The following is a 21,306-nucleotide window of genomic DNA, read 5'->3' as shown; positions in this document are numbered from 1 at the left end:
CCTTCCTTCCTTCCTTCCTTCCTTCCTTCCTTCCTTCCTTCCTTCCTTCCTTCCTTATTCTGTTAGATAACCCAGAAGACATTCTTGTTTGGGCTATTTTCTTTTTTTTTTCTTCTTCTTCTTTTTTTATTATACTTTAAGTTCTGGAGAACATGCAGGTTTATTACATAGGTATACATGTGCCATGGTGTTTTGCTGCATTCATCACCTGCCGTCTACATTAGATATGTCTCCTAATGGTTTGCTAGTATTTTGTTGAAGAGTTTTGATCTAGGTTTACCAGGGATATTGGTCTGTACTTTTTTTGTTATGTTATTTCCTGGTGTTGGTATCAGGGTGATAGCGGCTTCATAGAATGAGTTAGGGAAGATTTTCTCTTTCTCACCTAATACATAAGGATTCTTATAGAGTCAAGGTAAAGAGGTGGAAAAATATATTCTATGCAATTGAAAACCAAAAGTGAGGGGAGGAGTAGCTATTCTTAGATAAAACAGACTTTAAAGCAAAAATAATAAAAAAGACAAACAAGGTCATTCTATCATAAGGAAAGAATCAAACAAGAATAAATTATAATCCTAAATATATATGCATGTGACAAATTCCTTTGGCATTTGCTTGTCTGAAAAATACTTCATTTCTCCTTCATTTATGAAACTTAGTTTTGCTAAATACAAAATTCTTGACTGATGGTTTTTTTCTGTTTAAGGAGGCCACAGGTAGGATCTCAATCCCTGTTGCCTTGTAAGGTTTCTACTGAGTCTGACTTAGCATTCTGCTAAGTCTGCTGTTAGTTCAATAAGTTTTTCTTTATAGGTTACTTGATGCTTTTGTCTCAGTGCTCCCAGAACTGTTTCCTGCACATTGACTTTAGGTAGCCTGATGGCTAGATGCTTTGGTGATGTCCTTTTTGTAGTGAATCTCCCAGGACTTCTTTGTGCTTCTTGTATTGAAATGGCTAAATCTCTAGCAAGGCTAGGGAAGGTTTCCTCAGTTATTTCCTCAAATAAGTTTTCTAAACTGTTGGTTGTATCTTCTTCCTCAGGAACACCAGTGATTCTTACATTCGGCCCTTTTACATAATCCAATATTTCTTGAAAACTTTGTTCGTTTCTTTTCATTCTTTTTTCTTTAATTTTGTTTGGGTTAATTTGAAAGCCTTGTCTTTCGACAGACCTTTGACAAAGCTCTGAAATTCTTTCTTCTACTCAGTCTATTCTTTTGTTAAAATTTTCCACTGCATTTTGCAATTCCTTAAATATGTATTCCATTTCCAGAAGTTCTGATTTTTTAAGCTATCTCATTAAAAAAATTTTCATTCATATCCTGAATTGTTTTTTAAAATTTATTTATGGTATTATTCACCTTTCTCTTGTATCTCCTTGAGTAACTTAATAGTCATGCTTTTGTATTCTTTATCTGGTATTTCCAAAGATTTCAAATTGGTTTGGATATATTGCTGGAGAGCTAGTGTGATCATTCGGTGTACTATAGAAACCTGTTTTGTCATATTGCCAGAATTATTTTTCTGGCTTCTTCTCATTGCAGAAGACTATTTGTTCTAATTATTTTTGAATTTATTTTTGATTCAACTATATGTTTTTTAAAATTTCTTTTTCTTCCCTTGAGGATGTGACTTTCATGATGATAGTTTATTGTAACCTAATTCAGCTCTGCATGCTTTCAGGGGTGAAGACTATATAGAGAGCCTTTGTATGATGGCTTTCTCAGACACTCGTTATAGTAGTAATGTGCTTGTTGTGTGAGCAGGCTCACTGCCTCCTGTGGCATTGGAATGGCAGTGGTCTCTGGAAGGTTATCTGCTTCCCCAGTGGTGTGCACTTATTTATTTTACCCAGTATTTTGTTTACTAAGTTGAACAGTTCAGGCTTCAGGCAAGTAGTGGATGAATCCATGAGTTAAAAACCAGCTGTCTGAAGTAGGTAGGTAATGTAATACCCACGGATGCACAGAGGTCCCAGCCTTGACAGAGGCAGCTGGGGGATCTCTCAGGGGGTCTTTTCAGGGGAATCTGAAGGTCTCACTGAGGTCTTTTCAGGGGAAAGGGAGGAAGCTACCTCAGCCCTTCTGTCAGGCCAGCAGGAAAGCCCCACCACCCAGTCACTCTCCTGACCCAGTTTCTTGGCTATTCAGATTACACAGGTGCCTCTTTTCATCTGTTGGAATGCCGATGTTCCATATAGGGAGGGACAGTGACTCAACCCCTCATGTAAGCCCGAACCTGGAGAGCACCCCTCTTGTGGGGATGCAGTCACCCTGAACTGTTCTAGAAAGGCTGTCTATGGGTGTACCCATGCCAAGTTCCTGTGGCAGATGCCCCAGGAGTGTTTGCAATGGTGCATGAAGGGAAGAAGTCCCCTTCTCCAAGACCCTTCATGAGCACCACAGCTGCCTGACAGCTGAGGCAGAGCTGCAGACTTTCTCCACTGAGCCCACCATTACACCCATGCCTCTGCTGAAAGAAACTTCCCCCAGGTGGAAATGTCTGGGACTCAAGGCCGGCCATCTTCACTATTTTATTTATTTATTTTGAGATGGAGTTTTGCTCTTGTTGCCCAGGCTGCAGTGCAGTGTCTCCATCCCGTCTCACTGCAACCTCTGCCTCCCCAGTTCAATCAATTCTCCTACCTCAGCCTCCCGAGTAGCTGGGATCACACGCATCTGCCACCATGCCCAGCGAATTTTCTGTTTTTTCAGTAGAGGCCATGGGGTTTCACTATGTTGGTCAGGCTGGTCTCAAACTCCTGATCTCAGGCGATCCATCAGCCTCAGCCTCCCAAAGTGCCGAGATTACAGGCGCCCACCACCACATCCAGCGAATTTTTTGTATTTTTAGTAGAGATGGGGTTTCACTGTGTTGGTCAGGCTGGTCTCAAACTCCTGACCTCAGGCAATCCACCCACCTCAACCTCCCAAAGTGCCGGGATTACAGGTGTAAGCCACTACACCCAGCCCTTCATTCTTTTGTCAGTCTTTTGTCCTTTAATGTGGAACACTCCCTCTTTCCCCTAGGAGTAGGAATCCCCGAGGGCCAGACTACTGTGAATGCTGCTGCTTCTCTGGGTCTGGTCACCCATGTGGACTGCCACAGTCCAGGCTGATGCGGGGGAATGTCCACAGGGGATCCAGTGATGTGACCTGTCCTGAAGTCTCAAAGCAGTGGGTGCCAGCACCAGCTTTGATGGAGGTTGCAGAGGAGTGATGTAGACTGCGATACTCCTTGGTTATAAATAGCCTTAGTGTGTTGGCTTTCTCACATGCCGTGTGTAATAGTAATGAACAGATCACATGGGCAGACTCAGGGCCTCTTGGTTAGCCAGGGTGATGCAGGTAATGGTAACAGCTGAGGTCACACAAGTTTTGCCTTCCTGGTGCAATGTTATTTGGCTTGCAGATGCTATCATGGACTGTGTCAGTTGGCCTCCAGCTAGGAGGCGGCACTTGGATAAGAGCTGTGGTGGTAGCGGTGGGATTTATGCTTGCTTATATTACCCAGGGGAGGTACGCTGGTATCCTAGGCAATGGGAGAGGCCATAGAAGAGCTCCCAAAAGTTTCTGGTTTTTTGTGTGTTAAGCTACCAAGAGGAGTGAAGGAGCAAACCCAGGAGGGAAGTGGGTCAGGTAAGTCCATGCTCGGGCTCTCCATGGGTGGATGAAAGCAGCAGCCCTAGTGGGGATTGGAGGGCTGTTCGCTGGCTGCTGGGATTGGAGGACACTTCGTACAGCTGCCTCTGCTTCAGAGAAGAATGCAAATGAGGGGTGGGGGTGAGTAGGTGGCAGTAAGCCCCACCCAGCTCCCCTGCACTTGCCAAGGCAGGTCCCACATCTGCAGCATTCCACTAGGAGCAATAGCTAGCTAAGTTCCAGACAGTCTGTGCTCAAACTCAAAATTGCCCCAGGCCATAAGCCTTCCCAGTGGAGATGGAAACTGCGGGGCTTTCAGGCCATGCCCCTCCTTGTCTGCCCATGAAGCAGGGGCACTCAGCTCCTGTGCCTGTGGCTACAGCTCACTTCCCAGGTGCCGCTCGGTTCTGGCCAACGGGGTTCATCCCCACTTAAGTTTACATCATGAACCCAGTTGGGAACTTCTCTCAACCTGCAACCCCTGCCTGAGTGAGTTGGCTGACCTCCACGAGGTCTCCTGTGAGATAGGATGGGAATGGCTTCTCTCCATCCCTCTGGAGAATGGGAGTGCACGCACACAGCACATCCCAGTATGGTTCCTTCTCATCTACTTCCCATTGCTCACTACATCCGCTCCAGAACTGGGTAGGGTTAAGGCCTTTCTCCCGGCCTGGATTGCCAGGTTCCCCAGTGTATATCCCGTAAGCAGTTTCTCCCCTTCTCACACTCTGGGGACTTACAATTTTTGGCCTGGCTCATGATGTGCATTGCAGCCTGCTCCTTCTTTCAAAGGGTGTGGTGTCTGTCAGTTTTCCTGTTAAGTTCCTGGGTTGCTTCTTGGAAATAAGTTCATAGTATGAATCTCTAGATACTATTTTGTCTTTCCAAGTATAAGAGTCATGCTAACAATGCTTTCAATCCACCATCTAGAGAAAAAAAGTTTATTCAGTTTATATACTTAATCTACAATATTTCAACTTGATTATTTATTTATTTATTTTTGAGACAGAGCCTTGTTCTGTTGCCCAGACTGGAGTGCAATGGCGCCATCTTGGCTCACTGCAACCTTGACCTCCTAGGTTCAAGTGATGCTTATGCCTCAGCCTCCCACGTTGCTGGGAATACAGGCATGTGCCACTAAGCCCAGCTAATTTTTGTATTTTTAGTAGAGATGGGGTTTCACCATGTTGGCTGGGCTGGTCTTGAACTCTTAGCCTCAAGTGATCTACCCACCTCAGTCTCCTAAAGTGCTAGAATTACAGGTGTGAGCCACAGTGCTGGACCCCAATGTGATTATTTTAAAATTCACATCCTCCAGTATTTTCAACTGTCGAATTCTCCACCTTTTAAACATTTATCTTTTTTTTTTTCCTGAATTTTCACATCTTGCTTCTAATCTTCAGTTGCTTAAACCCTTCCTCTTTCCAGACTCCATTAACCCCTTCTCCCTAGTTTGGAGCCCATCATAAGATACTTCAGCAGTGTTAGGACCTTGAATTTCCTTTCCCCTTTTAATTTCCTCTATTTTCTGGTCTCTGACATTCCTGGATCCACACCCTCTGTATTCCTTGCCTTTAATCTTGGACTCTGCCTCATGTTGCACTAGAAAGTGAAAAATCATAACATTGATTCTTTCTACTTACAATTGATATTGTGATTTTCAATGATTTCACCACCTTGCCTGTTTTATCTTTTAATTATTTATTTTTTAGATTTTATGTTTATTTTATTTAACTTTTATTTTCAGTTCAGGGGTACATGTACAGGTTTGTTATATACGTAAACTGATGTCATGGGGGTTTGCCGCAGAGGTTATTTCATCATCCAGGCATTGAATAACCAAACACTTATTTTTCCTGATCCTCTCCTTCCTCCCGCCTTCTACCCTCTGTTAGGATCCCAGTGTGTGGGTCTCCTGTATGTATCCATGTGTTCTCATCATTTAACTCCCACTTATAAGTGAAGACATGGTATTTGATTTTCTGTTTCTGCATTAGTTTGCTCAGGATAATGGCCTCTAGTTCCATCCTTGTCCCTGCAAAGAACATCCTCTCATTCTTTTTTCTGGCTGCATAGTATTCCATGGTGTATATGTACCACATTTTTTCAATCCAGTCTATCATTGATGGGCATTTAGGTTGATTCCATGTCTTTGCTATTGTGAATAGTGCTACAATGAACATACTTATGCATGTGCCTTTATAATAGAATGATTTATATTCCTTTGTGTATATACTCAGTAATGGGATTGCCAGGTCAAATGGTATTTCTGTTTTTAGGTCTTTGAGGAATCGCCACACTGTCTTCCTCAATAGATGAACTAATTTGCACTCCAACCAGCAGTGTAAAGTGTTCCTTTTGCTCCTCAATTTCATCAGCATCTGTTATATTTTGACCTTTTACGAATAGCCATTCTGACTGGTGTGAGATAGTATCTTGTGGTTTTAATTTTATTTCTCTAATGATCAGTGATATGGAGCCTTTTTTTTTAATATGCTTGTTGGCTGCATATATGTCTTCTTTTGAAAAGTTTCTGATCATGTTCTTTGCCCACTTTTTATGGTGTAGTTTATTTTGTCCTTGTAAATTTGTTTAAGTTTCTTATAGATGCTGGATATTAGATCATTGTCGGATACATAGTTTGTAACAATTTTCTCCCGTTCTATATGTTCACCCTGTTGATAGATTCTTTTGCTGTGCAGGAGCTCTTTAATTAGATCACATTTGTCAATTTTTGCCTTTGTTGCAGTTGCTTTTCATGTCTTCATCATGAAACTTTTGCCGATTCCTATGTGTAGAATGATACTGCCTCAGTTGTCTTTTGGGGATTTTTATAGTTTTGGGTTTTACATTTAAGTGTTTAATTCATTTTGAGTTTATTTTTGTATATGGTGTAAGGAAGAGATCCAGTTTCAATCTTCTGCATATGGCTAGCCAGTTATCCAGCACTGTTTATTGAATAGGGAATCATTTCCTCATTGCTTGTTTTTGTCAACTTTGTCAAAGATCAGATAGTTGTAGGTGTACAGTCTTATTTCTGAGTTCTCTAATCTGTTCCATTGGTCTATGTGTCTATTTTTGTACCAGTACCATGCTGTTTTGGTTACTATAACCCTGTAGTATAGTTTGAAGTCAGGTATCATAATACCTCCAGCTTTGTTCTTTGTGTTTAGGATTGCCTTGGCTATTGTGCTCTTTTTTTGGTTCCACATTTTAAAATTCATAACATTCCATATGAATTTTAAAATAGTTTTTTCTAGTTCTGTGAAGAACATTATTGGCAGTTTTATAAGAATAGCATTGAATCTATAAGTTGCTTTGGGCAGTATGGTCATTTTAGTGATATGATTCTTCTTATCCATGAGCATGGAATGTTTTTCTGTTAGATTGTATTGTCTCTGATTTCTTTGAGCAGTGTTTTGTAGTTTTCCTTGTAGAGATCTTTCCCTTCCCTGATTAGCTATATTCCTAAGTATGTTATTTTTTTGTGTGTAGCAGTCGTGAACAGAAGTGTGTTCCTGATTTGGCTCTTGGCTTGACTATTGTTGGTGTGCAGGAATGCTAGTGATTTTTGCACATTGATTTTGTATCCTGAGACTTTGCTGAAGTTGTTTATCAGCTTAAGGAGCTTTTGGGTTAAGACTGTGAAGTTTTCTGGTTATAGAATCATGTCGTCTGCAAACAGATATAGTTTGACTTCGCCTCTTTCTATTTGGTAGCACTTTATTTCTTTCAGTTGCTTGATTGCCCTGGCCTGGACTTCCAATATCATGTTGAATAGAAGTGGTGAGAGAGAGCGTCCTTGTCTTGTGTCAATTTTTAAGGGAAATGCTTCCAGCTTTTGCCCATTCAGTATGACATTGGCTGTGGGTTTGTTGTAGATGGCTCTTAGTATTTAGTGGTATGTTCCTTCAATATCTACTTTGTTGAGAATTTTTAACCTAAGCGGTATTGAATTTTGTTGAAAGCCTTTTCTGCATGTATTAAGATAATCAGGTAGTTTTTGTCTTGTTCTGTTTATGTTATGAATCACATTTATTGATTTGTGTATGTTGAACCAACCTTGCATCCTAGGGATAAAGCCTATTGATCATGGTAAAATGGCTTTTTCATGTGCTGCTGGATTTGGTTTGCCAGTGTTTTGTTGAGAATTTTTGCATCAATGTTCATCAAAAATATTGACCTGCAGCTTTTTTGGTTGTCGTATTTCTGGAAGGCTTTGGTATCAGGATGATGCTGGCTTCATGTGATTTAGGGAGGAGTTCCTCCTACTCAAATTTGTGGAACAGGTTCATCAGGAATGGTACCAACTCTTCTTTTTACATCTAGTAGAATTAAGCTGTGAATACATCTGATCCTAGGCTTTTTTTTGTTTGATAAGCTATTTATTACTGACTCAATTTCAGAGCTCATTATTGGGCTGTTCAGGGATTCAGTTTTTTTCCTGGTTCAGTCCTGGGAGAATGTATCTGTCCAGGAATTTATCCATTTCTTCTAGATTTTCTAGTTTATGTGCATAGAGGCGTTCATAATATTCTCCATTGATTGTATTTCTGTGGGGTCAGTGGTGATATCCCCCTTGTCATTTCTGATTGTGTTTATTTGAATCTTCTCTCTTTTCTTCTTTATTAGTCTAGCTAGCAATCTATCTATTTTATTAACTTTTTCAAAAAACCAGCTCCTGGGTTAGTTGATGTTTCAAATGGTTTTTTGTGTCTCGGTCTCCTACAGTTCCGCTCTGATTTCACCATGCCTATTTTAAAAGATTTTGATCTTTTTCAGTCCCCAGATTCTCTCTCTGCAGGTGACCTTCTTCTTCTTCTTCTTTTTTTTTTTGAGAATGAGGCCATCTGATTGATAATCTTTATGCTACTTGGAGTATTTAATATGCATCGGCTCTATATTTCACGTTATGCTTTTATTGTGCTAAAGCTGATATAGTATTAACGTTTTAGCATAAAATGTTATGGCAGGGAACATTTGCTCAAATTTATCATATTTTTTAAAAAAGAAAATGTCTGCCAAGATCATAATAACAGCTAATATTTATTGAATATTTATATGCTAGATCTACCCTAAGTATTTTACAGATATTGCCTTCTTTGACCATGCTGTGGCCATTGGAACAATGTAGTAATATGTGGCTCAATATCATAGGTTAATATCCTAAATGTTATTTTTTAGTCCTTTTGGATAACCATGATTAAACTTTTTAAATACAAAAATCCACCATGCTACATCTTCTTTAGCATCTAAAACAATACATACCATGATAAATTTCACTTCAATCTGTATAAGAGAAAAATGCTAATGATTTGAAACGTCAGCTAGAAGACAGGGTGTCAGGAACTCTGATTATGTTTTTTACTCACTGGAAAAATGTAAATTGGGAATACACTAATAATTTCTGTGCTGTGGATGACACAGTTTAAATTTTCATGCTAAACTTATTTAATTTGAGATTGTGTTAATTAAATATCCATTTATCAGTATAATGATGTTTAATATAGATCTTTATTAACATATGGTTTCAAAGACCAGTAAAATTGTCAAATCTAATGAAAACAGAGTTCAAAGATAAAATTCTATCTTCCCTTTCTTTTACGAGTCTCTTAAAAATTCAGGGCACCTTTTTAAAAGCCATTAGAGAAGATTAACTGTTAACATCATGATTTAAATCTAATGTTATCACATTTTACAATGTCATTGACACCACGTTTAGCCTTAGATAGTTGAGTTTCCTAACCATATTGTAAAACTACTAAATGTATTTTTCCAAATCTAATAGAGGAAGATTCAACTGTCTCTTCTTTTTCTGTATTCTCTAGTGCAACACATTCCAAGAGAACTTTCTCCACTGATACAAATGATCTATATCTACACTGGTTGATATAATAGCTGCAGCCATATGTGGCCTATTGAGCACTTGAAATGTGACAATGCAACTGATAATCTGAATTTCAAAATTTACTCATTTTATTTATCCTAAATTTAAATTTAAATAGCCATGTGCTGCTGGTGTCTACCATATTGGAATTACAGCTTTGAAGTTCTTTTCAGCATAGTCAGGCTGAATTCTGAAGACTTTACTCTTTTCTCCTAATGCCGTAATACCTCTCCTGGGGGCAGGAATAATCTTTTAAAGTCTGTTATTCTTGTACTAATTAAGGCATTTTCTTTTATTACAACCCAATTTATAATTTGGGGTTTTACCATAAACCAAAAAATATATATATACTTTTGTAGTAAGAATACCCAATTGGATATTTGATTCTGGGTGATCATGACACAACAGAGAATGGGATATCTCTGCCAGGGTGGGTGCTCCCTAAATGTTTGCTAGTACTGAGTAAATGAAAAACTGAATTTTATTTTAACCAGTGCTCCTCCACAAACTCACTCACACTATCTCCTTTCATATCTGTATACTGGGAGAAGGAATAATAACTTACTTGAAAGTATAATTTCTTTGACAGGTAGAGGCTTTTGCTGATTTAAAACAGATATTGGTTTGTACTTACCTCCATAATTCCTTTCTACTATGCTTAAATGATGAAGTACCATTTTTATGGGTCTTTACCTTCTAACACATTTTGCGTTACATTTTTTTAAGAATAACTGGTCACTTAAAAATGTTTATATAATTGATATCCAAGATGGTCGAATAGGAACAGCTCTGGATTGCAGTTCCCAGCAAAAATGCAGAGGGTGAGTAATCACCACATTTCCAAACAAATTTTTACTGTGCACAGACCAGGAAATTCCCAGGCGGAGAAGCGCCACGAGTTGCCAGCGAGGCTGTTTCAGTTGGCGCAGCTGGTCTCCCCACAAAAACTCATACAAATCCAGGCACTATTTCAACTGGCGACTGGAATGCCTGGGAGACAGAGTCGCCCATTCAACTGAAAATAAGGGGACTGAAACAGGGAGCCAGGTGATCTGGCTTGGCCAGTCCCACCATCACAAAGACCAGCAATCTGAAATGCTCTGGATTCAGAGTTTCACAGCAAGCACAGCTGGACCCTGGACAGTCCAGCTCTGTGGAGGGACAGGCATCCGCCATTGCCAAGGCAGTCCACCATAACTGAGGCAGTCCATCATTACTGAGGCAGACTGCCATTATCAAGGCAGTTCTAACTATACCCCTATAAACACAACTGCAAGGAAGTCCACACAGCAGTTGGGCAGAGCCCACGGCAGCTCAGCAGTGCCTCTGCTGGCAGACTGTGATTAGGCCACCTCCTCACTGGGCAGGGCATCTCTGAGAAAAGGCAGCAGCATGACAGAACTTATAAATAAAACCCCATCTTCTCAGGACAGAGCACCTGGGGAAAAAAAAAAAGGCAGTTATGAGTTCTGCTGCAGCAGACTTAAACGTACCTGCCCAGCATCTCTGAAAGGAACAACAGAACTCACAACTCAGCACTTGAGCTCCTATAAGGGACAGACTGTCTCCTCAAGCAGCTCCCCAACCCTCACATATCCAAAGAGACACCTCATAAAGGAGAGCTCAGGCTGACATCTGGCAGGTATCCTTCTGGGATAAAGATAGCAGAAGAAGAAGCTGGCAGCAACTCTTACTATTCTGCAGCCACTTCAGGTGATCCCCAGGCAAGCAGGATCTGGAGTGGACCTCCAGCAGACCTAGAGCAGAAGGACCTGACTGTTAGAAGGAAAACTAAGAAACAGAAAGAAATAACTTCATCATCAACAAACAGGACATTCACTCAGAGAAACTATCTGAAAGTCACCAACTACAAAGACGATAGGTAGATACATCCACAAAGATGAGAAGAAACCAGTGCAAAAAGGATGAAAACACCTAAAACCAGAATGCCTCTCCTCGTCCAAGGGATCACAACTCCTCACCAGCAAAGGAACAATGCTGGAAGGAGAATGAGTCTGATGAATTGACAGAAAAAGGCTTCAGAAGGTGAGTAATAAGAAACTTCTCAGAGCTAAAAGAACATGTTCTAACCCAATGCAAAGAAACTAAGAATGCTGAAAAAGGTTTAATGAAATGCTAATGAGAATAAACAGCTTAGAAAGGAATATAAATTAATTGATGTAGCTGAAAAACACAACATGAGAACTTTGTGAAGCATACACAAGTATCAGTAGCCAAATGGACCAAGCAGAAGAAAGGATATCAGAGACTGAAGATCAGCTCAATGAAATAAAATGCGAAGGCAAGATTAGAGAAAAAAGAGTAAAAAGAAATGAACAAAGCCTCCAAGAAATATGGGATTATGTGAAAAGACCTAATCTACGTTTGATAAGTGTACCTGAATGTGATGGAGAGAATGAATCCAAGCTGGAACACACTCTTCAGGATATTATCCAGGAGAACTTCCTCAATCTAGCAAGGCAGGCCAATATTCAAGTCCAGGAAATACAGAGACACCACAAAGATATTCCTCAAGAAGAGCAACCCCAAGGGACATAATCATCAGATTCACCAGGGTTGAAATGAAGGAAAAAATGCTAAAGGCAGCCAGAGAGAAATGTCTGGTTACCCACAAAGGGAAGCCCATTAGACTCACAGTGGATCTCTCGGCAGAAACCCTACAAGCCAGAAGAGAGTGGGACCAATATTCAACATCCTTAAAGAAAAGAACTTTCAACATAGAATTTCATATCCAGCCAAACTAAACGTCATAAGTGAAGGAGAAATAAAATCCTTTTTGACCAAGCAGTTGCTCAGAGACTTCATCACCACCAAGCCTGCTTTACAAGAGCTTCTGAAAGAAGCACTAAACATAGAAAGGAACCACCAGTACCAGCAACTCCAAAAACGTACCAAATGATAAAGAGCATCGACACAATGAAGAAACTGCATGAACTAATGGGAAAAACAACCAGCTAGCATCAAAATGGCAGGATCAAATTCACACATAACAATATTAACCTTAAATGTAAATGGGCTAAATGCCTCAATTAAAAGACATAGATTGTGAAGTGGATAAAAAGTCAAAACCCATCCGTGTGCTGTATCCAGGAAACCCATCTCGCATGCAAGGACACACATAGGCTCAAAATAAAGGGATGGAGGAAGATTTACCAAGCAAATGGAGACCAAAAAAAAGCAGGAGTTGCAATCCTAGTCTCTGATAAAATAGACTTCAAACCAACAAAGATCAAAAGAGACAAAGAGGGCATTACATAATGGTAAAAGGATCAATGCAACAAGAAGAGCTAATGAGTCTAAATATATACACACCCAATACAGGAGCACCCAGCTGCAGAAAGCAAGTTCTTAATGACTTACAAAGAGACTTAGACTCCCACACAATAATAGTGGGAGACCTTAACACTCCACTGTCAATATTAAGTCAACGAGACAAAAAATTAACAAGGATATCCAGGACTTGAACTCAGACCTGGACCAAGCAAACCTAATAGACATTTACAGAACTCTCCACCCCAAATCCACAGAATATACATTCATCTTAGCACCACATCACACCTACTCTAAAATTGACCACATAATTGGAAGTAAATCACTCCTGAGCAAATGCAAAAGAATGGAAATCATAACAAACAGTCTCTCAGACCACAGTGCAATCAAATTAGAACTCAGAATTCAGAAAGTAACTCAGAACCACACAACTTCATGGAAACTGAACAACTGGCTCTTGAATGTTGACTGGACAAACAATGAAATGAAGGCAGAAATAAAGATGTTCTTCAAAACCAGTGAGAACAAAGGCACAACATACCAGAATCTCTGGGACACATTTAAAGCGGTGTCTAGAGGAAAATTTATAGCAATATATGTCCACATGAGAAGCAAGGAAAGATCTAAAATCGACACTCTATCGTCAAAATTGAAAGAGCTAGAGGTGGGACGATCCAAGATGGCCGTTTAGGAACAGCTCAGGATTGCAGCTCCCAGTGAAAGCGCAGAGGGTGAGTGGACGCCGCGTTTTTATTGCCTACAGACTAGGAAATTCCCGGGCAGAGGAGCTCCACGGTCGCCAGCACGGCTGTTTCGGCCAGCGTGGTGGTGCCGGCGGGCGCGGCTGCTTTGTTGGCGCCCCGGAGCCGCGGTTCTCTGTACAAAACACACCGGTCCGGGTGCCCTTTTGGCTGGTGACTGGAGCCACGGGAAGTCGCCCATTTGCTGGTTCAAAAAGGGGACTCAGCAGAGAACCAGGACAGTAGATTCCAGGGCAAAAAAAAAAAAAAAAGTGCCACAAACCTCAGTGCCGCTGTTTAAGCCAGCGCAGTGAGTGGCCGCAGGGGAAAACAAACAGACCCCAGCGCCTCTTCAACAGGCGACTGGAACACCAACTTTAAAAAGGCTCTGAGGCAGGGAGCCAGGTGATCAGGCTCGGCTGGCCCCACCCCCACAAAAGAACAGCAACCAGAAACTCTGGATTGAGACTTTCACAGCAAGGGCAGCTGAACCCGGGACAGTCCAGCTCTGTGGGGGAGGGGCGTCCGCCATTACCGAGGTAGCCCGCCGTTGCCAAGGCAACCGCCATTGCTGAGGCAGCCCACCGTTGCCAAGGAAACCCGCCATTGCTGAGGCAGCCCGACACTGCCAAGGCAACCCGCCACAGCAGAGACTCCGCCCCAACAGAGGTGGGCCACCATTGCCAAAGCAGTTCTAACTACACCCATATAAACAGGACTGCAGGGAAGTTCACTCGGCAGCGGGGCGGAGCCCACAGCAGCCCAGCAAAGCTGCTATAGGCCGACAGTGACTAGGCTGCCTCCTTGCTGGGCTGGGCAGGTCTGAAGGAAAAAAAAAAAAAAAAGGCGGTGGCAGCATAATGGAAACTCATAAATAAAGCCCTAAATCCCTGGGACAGAGCACCTGGGAACAAAAAGCAGTTTATGAGTTCTGCTGGAGCAGACCTAAAAGTACCTGCCCAGCAGCTCTGAATGAACAACAACAGAGCTCACAGCTCACCGTTTGACCTCCTATAAAGAAGAGACCGTCTCCTCAAGCAGCTCCCTGTCCCCTATATATCCAAAAAGACACCTCATAAAAGAGAGATCAGATTGACACTAGGCGGGTATCCTTCTGGGACAAAGATAGCAGAAGAAGAAAACTGGTAACAACCCTTGCTGTTCAGCAGCTGCTGCAGGTGAACCCCAGGCAAGCAGGGCCTGGAGTGAACCTCAGCAGACCTACAGCAGAGGGGCCAGACTGTCAGAAGGAAAACCAAGAAATAGAAATAACCTCATCATCAACAAACAGAACGTCAATCTGAAAGATTTGAGACCCAGTCTGAAAGCCAGCAACTACAAAGTCGACAGGTGGATAAATCCTTAAAGATGGGAAGAAACCAGCGCAAAAAGGATGAAAACACCCGAAACCAGAACACCTCTCCTCCTAAAAGGGATCACAACTCCTCACCAGCAAGGGAACAAGGTTGGATGGAGAATGAGTGTGATGAAATGACAGAATCAGACTTCAGAAGATAGGTAGTAAGAAACTTCTGTGAACTTAAAGAACATGTTCTAACCAAATGCAAAGAAACTAAGAACCTTGAAAAAAGATTTGACGAAATGCTAACGAGAATGGACAAAATAGAAAGGAATATAAGTGAATTGATGGAGCTGAAAAACGCAACACAAGAACTTCGTGAAGCATGCGCAAGTATCAACAGCCGAATTGACCAAGCAGAAGAAAGGATATCAGAGGTCGAAGATCAACTCAATGAAATAAAACGGGAAGGCAAGACTGGAGAAAAAAGGGTAAAAAGGAATGAACAAAGTCTCCAAGAAATGTGGGACTATGTGAAAAGACCTAATATACGTTTGATAGGTGTACCCGAATGTGACGAAGAGAATGAATCCAAGCTGGAAAATACTCTTCAGGATATTATCCAGGAAAACTTCCCCAACCTAGCAAGGCAGGCAAACATTCAAGTCCAGGAAATACAGAGAACACCACAAAGATATTCATCAAGAAGAGCAACCCCAAGGCACATAATCGTCATATTCACCAGAGTCAAAATGAAGGAGAAAATACTAAGGGCAGCCAGAGAGAAAGGTCGGGTTACCCATAAAGGGAAGCCCATCAGACTCACAGCAGATCTCTCAGCAGAAACCCTACAAGCCAGAAGAGAGTGGGGGCTGATATTCAACATCCTTAAAGAAAAGAACTTTCAACCCAGAATCTCCTATCCAGCCAAACTAAGCTTCATAAGTGAAGGAAAAATAAAATCCTTTGGGAACATGCAAGTACTCAGAGATTTCGTCACCACCAGGCCAGCTCTACAAGAGCTCCTGCAAGAGGCTCTACACATATAAAGGAACAACAAGTACCAGCTCAACTAAAGGGCAAAACACCCAGCTAGCACCAAAATGACAGTATCAAATTCACACATAACAATATTAACCCTAAATGTAAATGGACTAAATACCCCAATCAAAAGACACAGACTGGCAAATTGGATAAAAAGACAAAACCCATCGGTGTGCTGTATCCAGGAAACCCATCCCACATGCAAGGATACACAAAGGCTCAAAATAAAGGGATGGAGGAAGATTTACCAAGCAAATGGAGAGCAAAAAAAAGCAGGAGTTGCAATTCTCATCTCTGATAAATTAGACTTTAAAGCAACAAAGATCATAAGAGACAAAGAGGGACATTACATAATGGTAAAAGGATCAATGCAACAAGAAGAGCTAACGATCCTAAATATATACGCACCCAATACAGGAGCACCCAGATACGTAAGGCAAGTTCTTAATGACTTACAAAGAGACTTAGACTCCCACACAATAATAGTGGGAGACTTTAACACCCCATTGTCAACATTAGACAGATCAACCAGACAGGAAGTTAACAAGGATATCCAGGACTTGAACTCAGACCTGAACCAAGCAAACCTGATAGACATTTACAGAACTCTCCACCCCAAATCCACAGAATATACATTCTTCTCAGCACCACATCACACCTACTCTAAAATTGACCACATAATTGGGAGTAAATCACTCCTCAGCAAATGCAAAAGAACGGAAATCGTAACAAACAGTCTCTCAGACCACAGTGCAATCAAATTAGAACTCAGAATTCAAAAACTAACCCAGAACCGCGTAGCTTCACGGAAACTGAACAACTTGCTCTTGAATGTTGACTGGCTAAACAATGAAATGAAGGTAGAAATAAAGATGTTCTTTGAAATCAACGAGAATGAAGACACAACATACCAGAATCTCTGGGACACATTTAAAGCAGTCTCTAGAGGAAAATATATAGCAATAAGTGCCCACATGAGAAGCAAGGAGAGATCAAAAATTGACACCCTGTCATCAAAACTGAAAGAGCTAGAGGAGCAAGATCAAAAAAACTCAAAGTCTAGCAGAAGACAAGAAATAGCTAAGATCACAGCAGAACTGAAGGAGATAGAGACACAAAAAACCCTTCAAAAATCAATAAATCAAGGAGCCGGTTTTTTGAAAAGATCAACAAATAGACAGACCACTAGCCAGATTAATAGAAAAGAGAGAATAACCAAATTGATGCAATAAAAAACGATAAAGGGGATATCACCACAGATTCCACAGAAATTCAAACCATCATCAGAGATTATTACAAACAACTCTATGCACACAAACTAATAAACCTGGAAGAAATCGATAAAATCCTGGACACTTGCCTCCTGCCAAGCCTAAACCAGGAAGAAGCCGAAACCCTGAACAGACCCATAACAAGGTCTGAAGTTGAGGCAGCAATTAAGAGCTTACCACCCAAAAAAAGCCCAGGTCCAAATGGGTTCACAGCCGAATTCTACCAGACATACAAAGAGGATCTGGTACCATTTCTTCTGAAACTATTCCAAACAATACAAAAAGAGGGAATTCTTCCCAAATCATTTTATGAGACCAACATCATCCTGATTCCAAAACCCGGCAGAGACTCAACAAGAAAAGAAAATTTCAGGCCAATATCCATGATGAACATAGATGCAAAAATCTTCAATAAAATACTGACAAGCCGATTGCAACAGCACATCAAAAAGCTTATCCACCACGATCAAGTAGGCTTCATCCTGGGGATGCAAGTCTGGTTCAACATACGCAAGTCTATAAACGTAATTCACCACATAAACAGAACCAAAGACAAAAACCACATAATTATCTCAATTGATGCAGAGAAGGCCTTTGACAAAATTCAACAGCCCTTTATGCTAAAAACCCTCAATAAGCTAGGTATCGATGGAACGTATCTCAAAATAATAAAAGCTATTTGTGACAAACCAACAGCCAATATCATACTGAATGGGCAAAAACTGGAAGCATTCCCCTTGAAATGTGGCACCAGACAAGGATGCCCTCTCTCACCACTGCTATTCAATATAGTATTAGAAGTTCTAGCCAGAGCAATCAGGCAAGAAAAAGAAATAAAGGGTATTCAAATAGGAAAGGAGGAAGTCAAATTGTCTCTATTTGCAGACGACATGATTGTATATCTAGAAGACCCCATCGTCTCAGCCCCAAACCTCCTGAAACTGATAAGCAAGTTCAGCAAGGTCTCAGGATACAAAATCAATGTGCAAAAATCACATGCATTCCTATACACCAATAACAGACTTAAAGAGAGCCAAATCAAGAACAAACTTCCATTCACAATTGCCACAAAGAGAATAAAATACCTAGGAATACAACTAACAAGGAATGTAAAGGACCTCTTCAAGGAGAACTACAAGCCACTGCTCAAGAAATAAGAGAGGACACAAACAGATGGAGAAACATTCCATGTTCATGGTTAGGAAGAATCAATATCGTGAAAGTGGCCATACTGCCCAAAGTAATTTACAGATTCAGTGCCATCCCCATCAAGCTACCAATGACCTTCTTCGCAGAACTGGAAAAAACCACCTTAAACTTCATATGGAACCAAAAGAGAGCCCGCATAGCCAAGTCAATTCTAAGCAAAAAGAACAAAGCGGGGGGCATCACACTACCAGACTTCAAACTATACTACAAGTCTACAGTAATCAAAAGAGCATGGTACGGGTACCAAAACAGAGATATAGACCAATGGAACAGAACAGAGGTCTCGGAGGCAACACAACATATCTACAACCATCTGATCTTTGACAAACCAGACAAAAACAAGCAATGGAGAAAGGATTCCCTGTTCAATAAATGGTGTTGGGAAAGCTGGCTAGCCACGTGCAGAAAGCAGAAACTGGACCCCTTCCTGACACCTTACACTAAAATTAACTCCAGATGGATTAAAGACTTAAACATAAGACCTAACACCATAAAAACCCTAGAAGAAAATCTAGGCAAAACCATTCAGGATGTAGGTGTAGGCAAGGACTTCATGGCCAAAACACCAAAAGCATTGACAACAAAAGCCAAAATAGACAAATGGGACCTAATCAAACTCCACAGCTTCTGCACAGCAAGAGAAACAATCATTAGAGTGAATCGGCAACCAACAGTTTGGGAAAAAATTTTTGCAGTTTACCCATCTGACAAAGGGCTGATATCCAGAATTTCCAAAGAACTAAAACAGATTTACAAGAAAAAAACAAACAAGCCCATTCAAAAGTGGGCAAAGGATATGAACAGATACTTTACAAAAGAAGACATACGTGAGGCCAACAAACATATGAAAAAATGCTCATCATCACTGGTCATCAGAGAAATGCAAATCAAAACTACATTGAGATACCATCTCACGCCAGTTAGAATGGCGATCATTAAAAAATCTGGAGACAACAGATGCTGGAGAGAATGTGGAGAAATAGGAACACTTTTACACTGTTGGTGGGAGTGTAAATTAGTTCAACCATTGTGGAAGACAGTGTGGCGATTCCTCAAGGACCTAGAAATAGAAATTCCATTTGACTCAGCAATCCCATTACTGGGTATATATCCAAAGGATTACAAATCGTTCTACTATAAGGACACGTGCATACGAATGTTCATTGCAGCACTGTTTACAATAGCAAAGACCTGGAACCAACCCAAATGCCCATCGATGATAGACTGGATAGGGAAAATGTGGCACATATACACCATGGAATATTATGCAGCCATCAAAAACGATGAGTTTGGGTCCTTTGTAGGGACATGGATGAACCTGGAAACCATCATTCTCAGCAAACTGACAGAAGAGCAGAAGATCAAACACTGCATGTTCTCACTCACAGGCGGGTGTTGAACAATGAGAACACATGGACACAGGGAGGGGAGCACTACACACTGGGGTCAGTTGGGGGGAAATAGGGGAGGGACGGTGGGGTGTGGGGAGCTGGGGAGAGATAGCAAGGGGAGAAATGCCAGATGTAGGTGATGGGGAGGAAGGCAGCAAATAACACTGCCACGTGTGTTCCTATGCAACAATTTTGCATGTTCTTCACATGTACCCCAAAACCTAAAATGCAATAAAATAAATAAATGGGGGAAAAAAAAAAGAAAGAGCTAGAGGAGCAAGATAAAAAAAAAAATTCAAAACCTAGCAGAAGACAAGAAATAACTAAGATCAGAGCAGAATTGAAGGCGTTAGAGACACAAAATACCCTTCAAAAAATCAATAAATCCAGGAGCTGGTTTTGTGAGATCAACAAAAGAGACCAACCACTAATCAGATTAATAAAAAAGAAAAGAGAGAATAATCAAATAGATGCAATAAAAAACGATAAAGAGGATATCACCACAGATTCCACAGAAATATAAACCACCATCAGAGATTACAACAAAGAACTCTATGCACATAAACCAGTAAACCTGGCAGAAATGGATAAATTCCTGGACACTTGCATCCTCCCAAGCCTAAACCAGGAAGAAGTCCAAACCGTGAATAGACCAACAATGAGGGCTGAAGTTGAGGCAGTAGTTAATAGTCTACCAACCAAAAAAAGTCCAGGTCCAGATGAGTTCACAGCCGAATTCTACCAGACATACAAAGAGGAGCTGGTACCACTCCTTCTGAAAATATTCCAAACAATACAAAAAGAGGGAATCCTTCCCAAATCATTTTATGACACCAACATCATCCTGATACCAAAACCCAGCAGAGACTCAACAAGAAAAGAAAACTTCAGGCCAATATCCATGATGAACATAGATGCAAAAATCTTCAATAAAATACTGGCAAACTGATTGCAACAGTATATCAAAAAGCTTATCCATCACGGTCAAATGGGCTTCATCCCAGGGATGCAAGGCTGGCTCAATATATGCAAGTCTACAAACATAATTCACCACATAAACAAAACCAAAGACAAAAACCACATGATTATCTCAATAGATGCAGAGAAGGCCTTCGACAAAATTCAGCAGCCTTTATGCTAAAAACTCTTCAGTGAACTAAGTATCGACGGAACGTGTCTCAAAGTAATAAAAGCTATGTATGACAAACCCACAGCTGATATCATACTGAATGGGCAAAAACTGGAAACGTTCCCTTTGAAATCTGGCACTAGACAAGGATGCCCTCTCTCACCACTCCTATTCAATATAGTATTGGAAGTTCTAGCCAGAGCAATCAGGCAAAAAAAGAAATAAAGCGTATTCAGTTAGGAAAAGAGGAAGTCAAATTGTCTCTATTTGCAGACGACATGATTGCATATTTAGAAAACCCCATGATTTCAGCCCCAAATCTCCTTAAACTGATAAGCAACTTCAGCAAAGTCTCAGGATACAAAATCAATGTGCAAAAATCACAAACATTCCTGTATACCA

The 21,306-nt window shown here is 40.9% G+C and overlaps 1 protein-coding gene across 14 annotated transcripts in view; it reads left to right on the top strand.

Annotated features, from left to right (window-relative positions):
* The window catches only part of UTRN (utrophin), a 536,298-nt gene that overhangs the window by 356,894 nt on the left and 158,098 nt on the right, over nt 1–21,306 (top strand). The gene's annotated exons all lie outside the window — the stretch shown is intronic.

The sequence above is a fragment of the Sapajus apella genome, unplaced genomic scaffold (genome assembly GCF_009761245.1).
Source record: "Sapajus apella isolate SASKATOON/1434 unplaced genomic scaffold, GSC_monkey_1.0 scaffold6, whole genome shotgun sequence".
Classification (NCBI taxonomy): domain Eukaryota; kingdom Metazoa; phylum Chordata; class Mammalia; order Primates; family Cebidae; genus Sapajus; species Sapajus apella.
Note: the sequence above shows the minus strand (reverse complement) of the source record. Positions and strands in the feature narration are given on the sequence as shown.